Raw genomic sequence first — 17,997 nt, forward strand, 5'->3', positions numbered from 1 at the left:
AGAAACAGGTGCACAAGATACCAGGACAACTGCAGCAGTGAAAGGATTGTTAAGAAAAAGGCCATTCAGAAATTTGGGAGAGATTCACAAGGAGTGGACTGCTGCTGGTGTCTTTGCTTCAAGAGCCAGCACACACAGACGCATCCAGGACATTGGCTACAAGTGTTGCATTCCTTGTGTCAAGCCACTCATGACCAATAGACAATGCCAGAAACATCTTACCTGGGCCAAGGAGAAAAAGAACTGGACTGTTGCTCAGTGGCTCAAGTTGTTGTTTTCAGATGAAAATAAATTTTGCATTGCATTTGGAAATCAAGGTCCCAGAGTGTTGAGGAAGAGTAAAGAAGCACACAATACAAGTTGCTTGAGGTCCAGTGTGAAGTTTCCACAATCAGTGATGGTTTAGGGGAGCCATATCACCTGTGTGGTACTGCATTCACCAGACATCAACACAATTTATATCTTCTCCTCACGTGTCAACCTCTGCGACATGTCAATGGATGTAAACAAAGAAACTTGTGAATAACTCATGAAAGAATAAAGTTACGTTAAAACCAAGCACACCATTGCTTTTCTTGTGAAATTCTCTATAAGTTTGAAGTGTCATATGACCTTCTTCCCATTGGAAAAAATAAAGTTGGATCCAAAGTGGCTGACTTCAAAATGGTCGCCTGTTATGGACCTGGTGGTTAGGTGCACCAGGAATGACCTGATAGTTAAACACGGAATCGGGACGAGCTCTGGGGAAATGGGAACTCTGCTGACCGCAAACCCTACTCCTATCAACACAACTAGAAATAGCCGTGGAGCGTGACTGACTCTGCCTAGACTGTTATGACCCCAATGGCAGAGGGTCTCAGGAATAATGCTAAGTCAGTAAATACAGATAACCAGCTCATAGGGCAGTGGTAACTGGGCTGACCATATAACTAATCCTAGCACCACAAATACCAGCAGCCGGGGAACGTTCCTACGTTGATCCTAGACGTCTCGCGCCAGCCGGAGAGCTAACTACCCCTAGAAGGGAAAAGAAAGACCTTTCTTGCCTCCAGAGGAAATAGCCCAAAAAGTTGGATAGAAGCCCCCCACAAATAATAACGGTGAGGTAAGAGGAAAAGACAAACATAAGAATGAGCTAGGAATTTAGCAAAGAGAGGCCCACTAGCTAATAGCAGAATATAGAAAGATAACTTACACTCACTGGCCACTTTATTAGGTACACCATGCTAGTAACGGGTTGGACCCCTTTTGCCTTCAGAACTGCCTCAATTCTTCGTGGCATAGATTCAACAAGGTGCTGGAAGCATTCCTCAGAGATTTTGGTCCATATTGACATGATGGCATCACACAGGTGCCGCAGATTTGTCGGCTGCACATCCCTGATGCGAATCTCCCGTTCCACCACATCCCAAAGATTTCATGTTGTTTACGCCAAATTCTGACCCTACCATCCGAATGTCGCAGCAGAAATCGAGACTCATCAGACCAAGCAACGTTTTTCCAATCTTCTACTGTCCAATTTCGATGAGCTTGTGCAAATTGTAGCCTCAGTTTCCTGTTCTTAGCTGAAAGGAGTGGTACCTGGTGTGGTCTTCTGCTGCTGTAGCCCATCTGCTTCAAAGTTCGACGCACTGTGCGTTCAGAGATGCTCTTAGGCCTACCTTGGTTGTAACGGGTGGCGATTTGAGTCACTGTTGCCTTTCTATCAGCTCGAACCAGTCTGCCCATTCTCCTCTGACCTCTGGCATCAACAAGGCATTTCCGCCCACAGAACTGCCGCTCACTGGATTTTTTCTTTTTCGGACCATTCTCTGTAAACCCTAGAGATGGTTGTGCGTGAAAATCCCAGTAGATCAGCAGTTTCTGAAATACTCAGACCAGCCCTTCTGGCACCAACAACCATGCCACGTTCAAAGGCACTCAAATCACCTTTCTTCCCCATACTGATGCTCGGTTTGAACTGCAGGAGATTGTCTTGACCATGTCTACATGCCTAAATGCACTGAGTTGCCGCCATGTGATTGGCTGATTAGAAATTAAGTGTTAACAAGAAGTTGGACAGGTGTACCTAATAAAGTGGCCAGTGAGTGTATATGGTCAGCAAAAAATCCTATCAAAAATATCCACACTGGAAATTCAAGAACCCCCGAACCATCTAATGGCCCGGGGGGAGAACACCAGCCCCCTAGAGCTTCCAGCAAGATCAGGAATCACATTTAGTACAAGCTGGACAAAAATGATAGCAAACAAATAACCCAAAAAACAAAGAAGCAAGACTTAGCTTAATTTAGCACGAACCAGGACCAGCAAACAGGAGCAAACAGAATGTGTCTGATAACACCGATGCCAGGCACTGGATTAAGGTTCCAGGAGGTTTATATAGCAACACCCCTGAAGTAACGACCCAGCTTGGTGCAAACAGAGGGAAAGAAATCCCAGAGTCATATCACTAGTAACCACTAGAGGGAGCCAAAAAAGTCTAATTCACAACAGTACCCCCCCCTTAAGGAGGGGTCACCGAACCCTCACCAAGACCACCAGGGCGATCAGGATGAGCAGCGTGAAAGGCACAAACCAAATCGGCCGCATGCACATCAGAGGCAACCACCCAGGAATTATCCTCCTGACCATAACCCTTCCACTTGACCAAATACTGAAGCCTCCGCCTGGAGAGACGAGAATCCAAGATCTTCTCCACCACGTACTCCAACTCGCCCTCAACCAACACCAGAGCAGGAGGCTCAGCAGAAGGAACCACAGGCACAACGTAGCGTCGTAACAAAGACCTATGGAACACGTTGTGAATGGCAAACGAAACCGGAAGATCCAAGCGAAAGGACACAGGATTAAGGATTTCCAATATCTTGTAAGGACCGATGAAGCGAGGCTTAAATTTAGGAGAGGAGATCTTCATAGGAACAAATCGAGAAGACAGCCACACCAAATCCCCAACATGAAGTCGGGGACCCACACCGCGGCGGCGGTTGGCAAAACGCTGAACCTTCTCCTGTGACAACTTCAAGTTGTCCACCACATGATTCCAGATCTGCTGCAACCTATCCACCACAGAATCTACTCCAGGACAGTCAGAAGGCTCCACATGTCCCGAGGAAAAACGAGGATGGAAACCAGAGTTGCAGAAAAATGGCGAAACCAAAGTAGCGGAACTAGCCCGATTATTTAGGGCAAACTCAGCCAACGGCAAGAAGGTCACCCAATCATCCTGATCTGCCGAAACAAAACACCTCAAGTAAGCTTCCAGAGTCTGATTAGTTCGCTCAGTTTGTCCATTAGTCTGAGGATGAAAGGCAGACGAGAACGATAAATCAATGCCCATCCTAGCACAAAAGGATCGCCAGAACCTGGAAACAAACTGGGATCCTCTGTCAGACACAATATTCTCAGGAATGCCGTGTAAACGAACCACATTCTGAAGGAACACAGGAACCAGATCGGAAGAGGAAGGCAGCTTAGGCAAAGGCACCAAATGGACCATTTTTGAAAAGCGATCACATACCACCCAGATGACAGACATACCCCGAGACACCGGGAGATCAGAAATGAAATCCATGGAAATATGTGTCCAAGGCCTCTTCGGGACAGGCAAGGGCAAGAGCAACCCGCTGGCATGGGAACAGCAAGGCTTAGCTCGAGCACAAGTCCCACAGGACTGCACAAATGACCGTACATCCCGTGACAAGGAAGGCCACCAAAATCACCTAGCCACCAGATCTCTGGTACCAAAAATTCCCGGATGACCTGCCAACACCGAGGAATGAACCTCGGAAATGACTCTGCTGGTCCACTTATCAGGAACAAACAGTCTGTCAGGTGGACAAGAGTCAGGTCTACCAGCTTGAAATCTCTGCAACACACGTCGCAAATCAGGAGAAATGGCTGACAAAATAACTCCTTCTTTAAGAATACCAACAGGTTCTGTGACTCCAGGAGAGTCAGGCACAAAGCTCCTTGAAAGAGCATCAGCTTTCACATTCTTAGAACCTGGTAAATACGAGACCACAAAGTCAAAACGGGAGAAAAACAATGACCAGCGGGCCTGTCTAGGATTCAAGCGTTTAGCAGACTCGAGATACATCAAATTTTTGTGATCAGTCAAGGCCACCACACGATGCTTAGCACCCTCGAGCCAATGACGCCACTCCTCAAATGCCCACTTCATGGCCAGTAATTCCCGATTGCCCACATCATAATTCCACTCAGCAGGCGAAAACTTCCTAGAGAAGAAAGCACATGGTCTCATTACCGAGCAACCAGGGCCTCTCTGTGACAAAACGGCCCCTGCCCCAATCTCAGAAGCATCCACCTCGACCTGAAAGGGAAGTGAGACATCAGGCTGGCACAAAACAGGCGCCGAAGTAAACCGGCGCTTCAACTCCTGGAACGCCTCCATGGCTGCAGGAGCCCAGTTAGCAACATCAGAACCTTTCTTGGTCATATCCGTCAAAAGTTTAACAACGCTAGAAAAATTAGCGATAAAACGACGGTAGAAGTTAGCAAAACCCAAGAACTTCTGAAGACTCTTAACTGACGTGGGTTGAGTCCACTCATGAATAGCTCGGACCTTGACTGGGTCCATCTCCACAGCAGAAGGGGAAAAAATAAACCCCAAAAAGGGAACTTTCTGTACTCCAAAGAGACACTTTGAGCCTTTAACAAACAAGGCATTCTCACGCAAAACCTGAAACACCATCCTGACCTGCTCCACATGTGAGTCCCAATCTTCAGAGAAAACCAGAATATCGTCCAGATAAACAATCATAAATTTATCCAGATACTTCCGGAAAATATCATGCATAAAGGACTGAAATACTGAGGGAGCATTAGAAAGCCCAAAAGGCATCACCAAGTACTCAAAATGACCTTCGGGCGTATTAAATGCAGTCTTCCATTCATCACCTTGCTTAATGCGCACAAGGTTGTATGCACCACGAAGATCTATCTTGGTGAACCACTTGGCACCCTTAATCCGGGCAAACAAGTCCCACAAGAGAGGCAAAGGATACTGAAATTTTACAGTGATTTTATTCAGTAGCCGATAGTCAATACAAGGTCTCAAAGATCCGTCCTTCTTAGCCACAAAAAAGAATCCCGCACCAAGAGGGGAAGAGGATGGACGGATATGCCCCTTCTCCAGAGACTCCTTGATATATGAACGCATTGCGGCATGCTCAGGTACTGACAGATTAAATAATCTTCCCTTAGGAAATTTACTACCTGGAATCAAATCTATGGCGCAGTCACAGTCCCTATGAGGAGGCAGAGCACTGGATCTGGACTCACTGAATACATCCTGATAATCAGACAAATACTCAGGAACTTCCGAAGGAGTAGAGGAAGCAATAGATACCGGCGGGGAATCAGCATGAATTCCCTGACAGCCCCAACTTGACACAGACATTGCCTTCCAATCCAGGACTGGATTGTGGTTCTGTAACCATGGCAGACCCAAAATGACCAAATCATGCATTTTATGCAGAACAAGAAAACAAATCACCTCCCGATGTTCAGGAGTCATGCACATGGTCACCTGCGTCCAAAACTGCGGTTTATTTTCCGCCAATGGCGTAGCATCAATACCTCTAAGAGGAATAGGATTTACTAACGGTTCAAGAACAAAACCACAGCGCTTGGCAAATGACAGATCCATAAGACTCAGGGCGGCACCTGAATCCACAACGCCATAACAGGGTAAGAAGACAAAGAGCAAATTAAAGTCACAGACAAAATAAATTTAGGTTGCAAATTACCAATGGCGACAGGACTAACAACCCTTGTTAGGCGTTTAGAGCATGCTGATATAACATGTGTAGAATCACCACAGTAAAAACACAACCCATTCTGACGTCTATGATTTTTCCGTTCATTTCTAGTCTGAATTCTATCACATTGCATTAAATCAGGTGTTTGTTCAGACAACACCACCAGAGGATTAGCGGTTTTGCGCTCCCGCAAACGCCGGTCAATTTGAATAGCAAGCGCCATAGAATCATTCAGACTTGTAGGAATGGGGAAACCCACCATCACATTCTTAATGGCTTCAGAAAGGCCATTTCTGAAATTTGCGGCCAGAGCACACTCATTCCACTGAGTAAGCACGGACCATTTCCGAAATTTTTGGCAATACACTTCAGCTTCATCCTGACCCTGAGAAATAGCCAGCAAGGCTTTTTCTGCCTGAATTTCAAGATTGGGTTCCTCGTAAAGCAATCCGAGCGCCAGAAAAAACGCATCAATATTCGCCAATGCCGGATCTCCTGGCGCTAGCGAGAAAGCCCAATCCTGAGGGTCGCCCCGCAAAAAAGAAATAACAATTTTAACTTGCTGAGCAGAATCTCCAGATGAACAGGGTCTCAGAGAAAGAAACAATTTACAATTATTCTTGAAATTCCTAAACCTAAATCGATCTCCAGAAAACAATTCCGGAATAGGTATCTTAGGCTCAGACATAGGACTACTGGTAACAAAATCTTGTATACCCTGCACACGAGCTGCCAGCTGGTCAACACTTGTAATCAAGGTCTGCACATTCATGTCTGCAGCAAGCACACGCCACTCAAAGGTAAAGGGGAGGAAGAGAAGGAAGGAAAAAAAAACTCAGAATTTCCTTTCTTATTATCCCACTTCTGCAATGCTTTAAACATTCAATATTGGCCTGGCATACTGTTATGACCCCAATGGCAGAGGGTCTCAGGAATAATGCTAAGTCAGTAAATACAGAAAACCAGCTCATAGGGCAGTGGTAACTGGGCTGACCATATAACTAGTCCTAGCACCACAAATACCAGCAGCCGGGGAACGTTCCTACGTTGATCCTAGACGTCTCGCGCCAGCCGGAGAGCTAACTACCCCTAGAAGGGAAAAGAAAGACCTTTCTTGCCTCCAGAGGAAATAGCCCAAAAAGTTGGATAGAAGCCCCCCACAAATAATAACGGTGAGGTAAGAGGAAAAGACAAACATAAGAATGAGCTAGGAATTTAGCAAAGAGAGGCCCACTAGCTAATAGCAGAATATAGAAAGATAACTTATATGGTCAGCAAAAAATCCTATCAAAAATATCCACACTGGAAATTCAAGAACCCCCGAACCATCTAACGGCCCGGGGGGAGAACACCAGCCCCCTAGAGCTTCCAGCAAGATCAGGAATCACACTTAGTACAAGCTGGACAAAAATGATAAAACAAACAAATAACCCAAAAAACAAAGAAGCAAGACTTAGCTTAATTTAGCACGAACCAGGACCAGCAAACAGGAGCAAACAGAATGTGTCTGATAACACCGATGCCAGGCACTGGATTAAGGTTCCAGGAGGTTTATATAGCAACACCCCTGAAGTAACGACCCAGCTGGGTGCAAACAGAGGGAAGGAAATCCCAGAGTCATATCACTAGTAACCACTAGAGGGAGCCAAAAAAGTCTAATTCACAACACTAGACGCCTCTTCACAGCCTAAGAGCTAACTACCCCTAAAGAAAGGAAACAAAGCCTCACTTGCCTCAGAGAAATTTCCCCAAAGGTAAAAGCAGCCCCCCACAAGTATTGACTGTGAGTTAAGAGGAAATCACAAACACAGGATGCAATAGGCTTTAGCAAAGAGAGGCCAGTCTAACTAAACAGATTGAGGATAGAAAAGGGATCTTTGCGGTCAACACAACAAACTACAAAAACCACGCAGAGTGTGCAAAAAATACCCCCGCACCGACTCACGGTGCGGTGGTGCCACTCTGCACCCCCAGAGCTTCCAGCTAGCCAGGCAGTTTCATGATAGCAAGCTGGACTAGAACTTCGCAAGAAAAACCATAAGTCACAAATGAACAAGCCGGAACTTAGCTTTTGCTGTAGTAGACAGGTCCTCAGAAAGATCCAGGAGAGATCTGAACCAGTACTAGAACATTGACAGCTGGCATGGAGTAACGATCTGAGTGGAGTTAAATAGAGAATCTTAGCCCAGCCCTAAACGAGGGCAGCTGGGGAAGGAATCTCAGAACCAGCAGCTCCCCTCACAGCCACCAGAGGGAGTCCAAGGACAGAACTCACCGAAGTACCATTCATGACCACAGGAGGGAGTTTGAGAACGGAATTCACAACAGTACCCCCCCCTTGAGGAGGGGTCACCGAACCCTCACCAGAGCCCCCAGGCCGATCAGGACGAGCCAAATGAAAGGCACGAACTAAATCAGCAGCATGGACATCAGAGGCAACAACCCAGGAATTATCCTCCTGACCATAGCCCTTCCATTTGACCAAGTACTGAAGTTTTCGTCTCGAAATACGAGAATCCAAAATCTTCTCCACCACATAGTCCAACTCCCCCTCGACCAACACCGGAGCAGGAGGATCAATGGAGGGAACCATAGGCGCCACATATCTCTGCAGCAACGACCTATGGAACACATTATGGATGGCAAAAGAAGCAGGAAGGGCCAAACGAAATGATACAGGATTAAGAATTTCAGAAATCTTATAAGGACCAATGAAACGAGGCTTAAACTTAGGAGAAGAAACCTTCATAGGAACATAACGAGATGATAACCAAACCAAATCCCCAACACGAAGTCGGGGACCAACACGGCGACGGCGGTTAGCGAAACATTGAGCCTTCTCTTGGGACAAGGTCAAATTGTCCACCACATGAGTCCAAATTTGTTGCAACCTGTCCACCACAGAATCCACACCAGGACAGTCCGAAGGCTCAACCTGCCCTGAAGAAAAACGAGGATGAAAACCAGAATTACAAAAAAAAGGCGAAACCAAAGTAGCCGAACTGGCCTGATTATTAAGGGCGAACTCAGCCAATGGCAAAAAGGTCACCCAATCATCCTGATCCGCAGAAACAAAACATCTCAGATAAGTTTCCAAAGTCTGATTGGTTCGTTCGGTTTGGCCATTTGTCTGAGGATGGAAAGCCGAAGAAAAAGACAAATCAATACCCATCTTAGCACAAAAGGACCGCCAAAACCTTGAAACAAACTGGGAACCTCTGTCAGACACGATGTTATCCGGAATGCCATGCAAATGAACCACATGTTGGAAAAATAATGGAACCAAATCAGAGGAAGGCGGCAATTTAGGCAAGGGTACCAAATGGACCATTTTAGAGAAGCAATCACAAACCACCCAGATGACCGACATCCTTTGAGAAACAGGAAGATCTGAAATAAAATCCATGGAAACATGCGTCCAGGGCCTTTTCGGGAACGGCAAGGGCAAAAGTAACCCACTGGCACGAGAACAGCAGGGCTTAGCCCGAGCACAAGTCCCACAAGACTGCACAAAAGAACGCACATCCCGCGACAAGGAAGGCCACCAAAAGGACCTAGCCACCAAATCTCTGGTACCAAAAATCCCAGGATGACCTGCCAACACCGAACAATGAACCTCAGAGATAACTCTATTAGTCCATCTATCAGGGACAAACAGTTTCTCCGCTGGACAACGGTCAGGTCTATCAGCCTGGAACTCCTGCAGCACCCGCCGCAAATCAGGGGAGATGGCAGACAGAACTACCCCCTCTCTGAGAATACCAGCCGACCCAGGAACCCCAGGAGAATCAGGCACAAAACTCCTTGAAAGGGCATCAGCCTTCACATTCTTAGAACCCGGAAGGTACGAAACCACAAAATTGAAATGGGAGAAAAACAGCGACCAACGAGCTTGTCTAGGATTCAACCGCTTGGCAGACTCGAGATAAGTCACATTCTTGTGATCTGTCAAGACCACCACGCGATGCTTGGCTCCTTCAAGCCAATGTCGCCACTCCTCGAATGCCCACTTCATAGCCAACAACTCCCGATTGCCAACATCATAATTACGCTCAGCAGGCGAAAACTTTCTCGAAAAGAAAGCACATGGCTTCATTACAGAGCAATCAGAACTTCTCTGAGACAAAACAGCCCCTGCTCCAATTTCAGAAGCATCAACCTCAACCTGAAAAGGGAGCGAAACATCTGGCTGACACAACACAGGAGCCGAAGAGAAACGACGTTTCAACTCCTGAAAAGCCTCAACGGCCGCAGAGGACCAATTCACCACATCAGCACCCTTCTTGGTCAAATCAGTCAACGGTTTAACAACACTAGAAAAATTAGCGATGAAGCGACGGTAAAAATTGGCAAAGCCCAGAAATTTCTGAAGGCTCTTCACAGATGTAGGCCGAGTCCAATCATAAATAGCTTGGACTTTAACAGGATCCATCTCGACTTTCGGAAGATGTCATGCATAAAGGACTGAAACACAGAGGGAGCATTAGAAAGGCCGAATGGCATCACCAGGTACTCAAAATGGCCCTCGGGCGTATTAAATGCTGTTTTCCATTCATTGCCCTGTTTAATACGCACGAGATTATACGCCCCTCGAAGGTCTATCTTGGTGCACCAACTAGCCCCCTTAATCCGAGCAAATAAATCAGACAGTAGAGGCGAAGGGTACTGAAATTTGACCGTGATTTTATTAAGAAGGCGCTAATCTATACAAGGTCTCAGAGAACCATCCTTCTTGGCCATAAAAAAGAACCCTGCTCCCAATGGTGACGACGACGGGTGGATATGCCCTTTCTCCAAGGACTCCTTTATATAACTCCGCATAGCGGCGTGTTCTGGCACAGACAAATTGAAAAGTCGTCCCTTAGGGAACTTGCTACCAGGAATCAAATTAATAGCACAATCACAATCCCTATGAGGAGGTAGGGTACTAGACTTGGTCTCATCAAATACATCCCGGTAATCCGACAAAAACTCAGGGACTTCAGAAGGAGTGGAGGAAGAAATTGACAACAATGAAACATCCCCATGTACCCCTTGACAGCCCCAACTGGACACCGACATTGATTTCCAATCCAATACTGGATTATGGACCTGCAGCCATGGCAAACCCAACACGACCACATCATGCATATTATGCAACACCAAAAAGCGAATATCCTCCTGATGCGCAGGAGCCATGCACATGGTCAACTGGGTCCAATACTGAGGCTTATTCTTGGCTAAAGGCGTAGCATCAATTCCCCTCAAAGGAATTGGATGCTGCAAGGGCTCCAAGAAAAAACCACAGCGCCTGGCAAACTCTAAGTCCATCAAATTCAGGGCAGCGCCTGAATCCACAAATGCCATAACAGAATAGGATGACAAAGAGCAAATCAGAGTAACGGACAAAAGAAATTTAGGCTGTACAGTACCAATGGTGACAGACCTAGCGAAGTGCGCTTAGGACAATCAGAGATAGCATGAGTGGAGTCACCACAGTAAAAACACAGCCCATTCTGACGTCTATGTTCTTGCCGTTCAGCTCTGGTGAAAGTCCTATCACATTGCATAGGCTCAGGCCTCTGCTCAGAGGATACCGCCAAATGGTGCACAGTTTTGCGCTCACGTAAGCGCCGATCGATCTGTATGGCCAAGGACATTGATTCATTCACACCAGCAGGCGTGGGGAACCTCACCATAACATCCTTAAGGGCTTCAGAAAGACCCTTTCTGAAAATGAAAGGGCACACTCATTCCACTGAGTAAGCACAGACCACTTTCTGAACTTCTGGCAATATACCTCCGCTTCATCCTGACCCTGACACAAAGCCAGCAAAATTTTCTCTGCCTGATCCACAGAATTCGGTTCATCATAAAGCAATCCCAGCGCCAGAAAAAACGCATCTACATTACGCAATGCAGGATCTCCTGGCGCCAGGGCGAATGCCCAGTCTTGACGGTCGCCACGCAACAAAGAAATAATGATTCTCACTTGCTGAATAGGGTCACCAGAAGAGCGGGGTTTCAGAGCAAGAAACAGTTTACAATATTTTTTGAAATTCAGAAATTTAGATCTATCCCCAGAAACAAATCAGGAATTGGAATTCCAGGCTCCAACATAGGATTCTGAACTACATAATCTTGAATGTTTTGTACCCTTGCAGCGAGTTGATCTACACTAGAGGACAGACCTTGAATGTCCATATCCACACCTGAGTTCTGAACCACCCAGAGTTTAAGGGGAAAAGAAAGGCAAAACACACTGCAGAGAAAAAAAAATGGTCTCAGAACTTCTATTTTCCCTCTATTGAGATGCATTAACACTTTGTGGGCCAGCTGTACTGTTATGGACCTGGTGGTTAGGTGCACCAGGAATGACCTGGTAGTTAAACACGGAATCGGGACGAGCTCTGGGGAAATGGGAACTCTGCTGACCGCAAACCCTACTCCTATCAACACAACTAGAAATAGCCGTGGAGCGTGCCTGACTCTGCCTAGATGCCTCTTCACAGCCTAAGAGCTAACTACCCCTAAAGAAAGGAAACAAAGCCTCACTTGCCTCAGAGAAATTTCCCCAAAGGTAAAAGCAGCCCGCCACAAGTATTGACTGTGAGTTAAGAGGAAATCACAAACACAGGATGAAATAGGCTTTAGCAAAGAGAGGCCAGTCTAACTAAACAGATTGAAGATAGAAAAGGGATCTTTGCGGTCAACACAACAAACTACAAAAACCACACAGAGTGTGCAAAAAATACCCCCGCACCGACTCACGGTGCGGTGGTGCCACTCTGCACCCCCAGAGCTTCCAGCTAGCCAGGCAGTTTCATGATAGCAAGCTGGACTAGAACTTCGCAAGAAAAACCATAAGTCACAAATGAACAAGCCGGAACTTAGCTTTTACTGGAGTAGACAGGTCCTCAGAAAGATCCAGGAGAGATCTGAACCAGTACTAGAACATTGACAGCTGGCATGGAGTAACAATCTGACTGGAGTTAAATAGAGAATCCTAGCCTAGCCCTAAACGAGGGCAGCTGGGGAAGGAATCTCAGAACCAGCAGCTCCCCTCACAGCCACCAGAGGGAGTCCAAGGACAGAACTCACCGAAGTACCATTCATGACCACAGGAGGGAGTTCGAGAACGGAATTCACAACAGTCGCCATGGTCACCACCCATATTGAAAAGATGTCCCCCTCCCACATACTAATGTGCCACAAACAGGAAGTTGCTATCACCAACCATTCCCATTTTATTTAGGTGTATTCATATACATGGCTCACCCTGTATATAAGGCAAAATAAATAACCCAAAACAAAAATGCTCCTCCACCACTTTAGCATTGCTTTCAACCAAGACAAATGCATTCACAGGGAAATGTCCTTTTGACATTTTACAACCATATCTGGCCATGTTGTGTCTGACACATCATCTTACATATCCTGTTTCATTTATGAAGGAAAGACGCTGAAAATCACAAAGCCTGTTTTTAATAAGGCCTACAGGCCGCCATTGCTATTCTTAAAGGGCCAGCAGTCAGTCCTCACTATTCTTAGAGAGCCATTACCCGACTATGCTTTGCTGTTCCCATTATTAAACAATGAGTCTGCTATCATGTTTTTGAGTATGCAGTGAGTGGCAGGGCTGCACAAAATTTAGACGCACCCCAATACACCTTTGAAGCCATGTACAGGATGGCCACCTGAAAGCAGTGTTCCCATTATTAGTAATTTGGTACTTCCATACTGTTTGCCTGTGCATTGAATGCAAGACCTGCCCAGCCCCAAAGTTACACGCACTCCAGTGATCCTTTGAAGACACGTACAGGATGGCCACCTGAAAGCATTGTTCCCATTATTAGGAAGTTGGTACTTCCATACTATTTGATTTGGTTTGCAAGCAAGGCCTGCGCTGCATCAAATTTAGATGCAATCCAATACCTCTTTGAAGCCACGTACAGGATGACCACCTGAAAGAAATATTCAGATTATTAGGAAGTTGGTACTCACATACTGTTTGCTTATGCATTGCATGCAAGGCCTGCCCTGCATCAAATTTAGATGCACCCCAATACCCCTTTGAGGCCACCTACAGGATGGCCACCTGAAAGCATTGTTCCCATTATTAGTAATTTGGTACTCCCATACTGTTTGCCTGCGCATTGAATGCAAGGCTTGCCCAGCCCCAAAGTTACAAGCACCCAAATAACCCTTTGAACAGGTGTACTGGATGGCCACCTGAAAGCATTGTTCCCATTATTAGGAAGTTGGTACTTCCATACTATTTGATTTGGTTTGCAAGCAAGGCCTGACCTGTATCAAATTTAGATGCAATCCAATACCTCTTTGAAGCCACGTACAGGATGACCACCTGAAAGAAATATTCAGATTATTAGGAAGTTGGTACTTTCATACTGTTTCCCTATGCAGTGAATGCAACACCCGCCTCAAATTTGCATGTCCCCCACTAAATCTTTGACAAGAAGTACAGGAGGGCCACATGAAAGCATTGCTCCCATTATTAGTAATTTGGTACTCCCATACTGTTTACCTATGCATTGAATTTAAGGCCTGTCCAGCCCCAAAGTCACATGCACCCCAATAATTCTTTGAATAGATGTACTGGGTGGCCAACTAAAGCATTGTTCCCATTATTAGGAAGTTGGTATTCCCATATTGTTTGCTTATGCATTGCATGCAAGGCCCGTCCTACATCAAATTTAGACGCACCCCAATAACCCATTTGAAGCCACATACAGGATGGCCACATAAAACCAAAGTTCCCATTATTATGAAGTTGGTACTCCCATACTATTTGCCTATGTAGTGAATTGCAATGTTGAGCCTGAAGAACCTGCATTGGACAATCGCAGTGTTGAGGCTGAAGAAACTGCAGTGGAGAATTGCAGTGTTGAGAATGAAGACCCAGAAGTCGAGAATGTCAGTGTTGAGGCAGCTGAACACCCGGCAGTGGAGCATTTCAGTTTTGAGCCTGAAGAACCTGCATTGGAGAATTGCAGTGTTGATGATTAAGACCCAACAATGTAGAATGTCAGTGTTGAGGCTGAATAACCTGCAGTGGAGAATTTCAGTGTTGAGGCTAAATAAACTACTGTGGAGAATTGCAGTGTTGAGGATGATACCCGGCAGTGGTGCATTTCACTGTTGAGTCTGAAGAACTTGCATTGGAGAATCTCAGTGTTGAGGCTGAAGACTCGGCAGTGGAGATTTGCAGTGTTGAAACTGACCAAGCCCTATAGTTCTCATTATTAGGATGTGTCTCTCCCATATTGTTTGCCTATGAAGTGAATGCAAGGCCTGCCCCAAACTAGGATGCACCTCAATACTCCTTGGAAGAGACATGGAGGATGGCCTCCTAAAAATGTGTTCTAATTACAAAGGAGTGGGTCTCCTATACTTGTTATGCCCATGCAGTAAGTGTATGGGCGGACAAACATTTCCCCCTGAGGGGTACACATTAACCTACTGTCTAAAAATTTTGCTTATGGGCATCATAAACACCCTTTAAAACAATAATATTGGTGTTGCATCATGGACCACAGTCACCCTGGTGATATAGTGGTGGTGGATGAAGAAATGTGGAAGAGGGCCTCCTAAAAATCTGTTCCCATTAAAAAGGGGCAGGTCTTCTATACTTGTAATGCCCATGCAGTACGTGTTTTGGCTGACAAACATTTCCCCCTGGAGGGTATACATCAACATACTGTCTAAAAATTTGGTTCACGGGCGTCGTAAAGACCCTTTAAAACAAAAATGTTGGTATTGCATTGTGGACCACGGTCACCCTGGTGATATGGTGGTGGTGGATGAGGATGAGGAGAAGGAGGAGGACAACAGTAAATAGGCCAATTCTGGAAGCGTATACCCATGTGTGGGTGTGAAGATATGCATGGAATTAGACCTCCCAAAAAAGACACTGGATTTTAGTTTATGTTATGCTGCTCTCATTCGGTGGTGTTGAGAAGTCTGGCTCAATCCAGCCCTTGTTCATTTTTAGAAGAGTCAGCCTGTCATAATTTTCAGTTGACAGGCAGATGTGCTTATGAGTTATAATTCCACCAGCAGCACTAAATACCTGCTCTGACAAAATTCTAGCGGCAGGACAGGCCAGGATCTCCAAGGTGTAGATAGCCAGTTCATGCCATGTGTCCAGCTTGGATATCCAATAATTATAAGGCACAGAGGAATCACGGAGGACATTGCTACAGTCAGCAAGGTACTCCCTCATCATCTTTTAAAAATTTGCACTCCTTGTGAGAGTACCCCACGCCTCAGAGCCAGTGCGATGGGAGGGTCTGAGAAAAGACTCCCAGAATTCTGCCAGTGTTCCCCTGCCTCTGCTGGATTGGAGTTGGGTCTCTCTGGCCTGTACTTGGTTTTCCAAAGCACTGTGACATCTGCTGCCAGTGTTTTCAGATTGGAATTTTTATAAATAATTCCAAAACAAGGGCCCTCTGGAACAGCAACATTTTAGTAGACCTGTCTGCCTCTGGAATAAGAGATAGAAAGTTCTCCTTTTAGCGAGGGTCTAGAAGTGTCACCAAGAATGATGACTGTCACCCAAAATTTTGAGAATGCAATGGGTCAAGTGAAAAGCAGTATAACATAAACTTAGCCATAAGTGACAGACTGCTAACAGGCAAGACTTCTGTGTCCACACCAAACAGACAAATTGCAAAGGAAAAATACTCACGTTTAAAAATCTACCAATTATATATATGATTAATGATGAAATACTGTCCGTGAGTGGGGACCAATTTAATAAGACATGGATAGTCGTAAAAACACCACAGAAAAAACACTAAGAGAAAATTAATCCACTAAAATAATGTTTATTAATTATAATAATATTTTTAAAATTTAAAAACCATGGTAAGGAGAAAATATACAGGTACAAACAAATAGGACGCTGTTACAAATAAATAGCACTGGCAAAGGCTCAAAAGACACTAAAAAAAGCCCATTTGATAAAAAGTGTTAAATATGAGTGTGCAAGATATTAAAAAACATAAATTATTAAAGAATAAACTGTGTAGGTAGCACACTAATAAATTCAAGTAAAAAAATTCAAGTAAAAAAAGTGCTAATGTGCAAAAAAGAGGGCATAAGAATGTGCTAACATATAAGGAGATTGGTATTATAGCCAACAGTGCCACATAGTATGCGCTGGGTGTAAATAGTAACAGTAGTTCAATGCTTGTGAAAAGCAGATTAAACTTACTAAATAAAGTGTATGACCCAGGGCTCCAAGACAGCGTCCACCCCAACGCGCGTTTCGGCGCTATTGCCTTCGTCAGGAGGTGACGTAGGAAGGATCAGAAAAGTATTTATGCGGAGAGCAGCCAATAAAAAGACAAAAGGAATAGAGCAAAAGGCCAATGAATAGAGAGGGCGGGATATCTGCATTGACAGCAGAGAATGTTTCTGTTGCCGTACTGGTCACGTGAAAAATCAGGTGACTCAGTAGGCGGAGCGAAGCAGTGACGTGCCAAGTTGGAAACAAGTGTAAAGCGGCGCGTGCGCAACAGGACGCCGACGGGTAACCATGGATCCCGCGTCGCACCGGAAGAAGGTGTGAAGCATTCACATCCTCCGCCGGCATAGCTGTTATGACCCCAATGGCGAGGGTCTCAGAGGAACGTGGAAGTCTGCAGAATACAAAAATCCAGCTCATAGGGCAGTGGTAACTGGGTTGACCATATATCTACTCCTAACGCCAACACTAGAAGTAGCCGGGGATCATTCCTACGTTGATTCTAGATGACACGCGCCAGCCGGAGAATCTAGCTACCCCTAGTAGAGGAAAACAAAGACCTTTCTTGCCTCCAGAGAAGGGGACCCCAAAGCTGGATAGAAGCCCCCCACAAATAATGACGGTGAGGTAAGAGGAAATGACAAACACAGAAATGAACCAGGTTTAGCACAGAGAGGCCCGCTTACTGATAGCAGAATAAAGAAAGGTAACTTATATGGTCAACAAAAACCCTATCAAAATCCACACTGGAAATTCAAGAACCCCCGAACCGTCTAACGGTCCGGGGGGAGAACACCAGCCCCCTAGAGCTTCCAGCAAAGGTCAGGATATAGATTTGGAAACAAGCTGGACAAAAATACAAAACCAAAACAAATAGCAAAAAGCAAAAGGCAGACTGAGCTGATATAACTGGAACCAGGATCAGTAGACAAGAGCACAGCAGACTAGCTCTGATAACTACGTTGCCAG

Source organism: Ranitomeya variabilis, chromosome 2 (genome assembly GCF_051348905.1).
Source record: "Ranitomeya variabilis isolate aRanVar5 chromosome 2, aRanVar5.hap1, whole genome shotgun sequence".
Classification (NCBI taxonomy): domain Eukaryota; kingdom Metazoa; phylum Chordata; class Amphibia; order Anura; family Dendrobatidae; genus Ranitomeya; species Ranitomeya variabilis.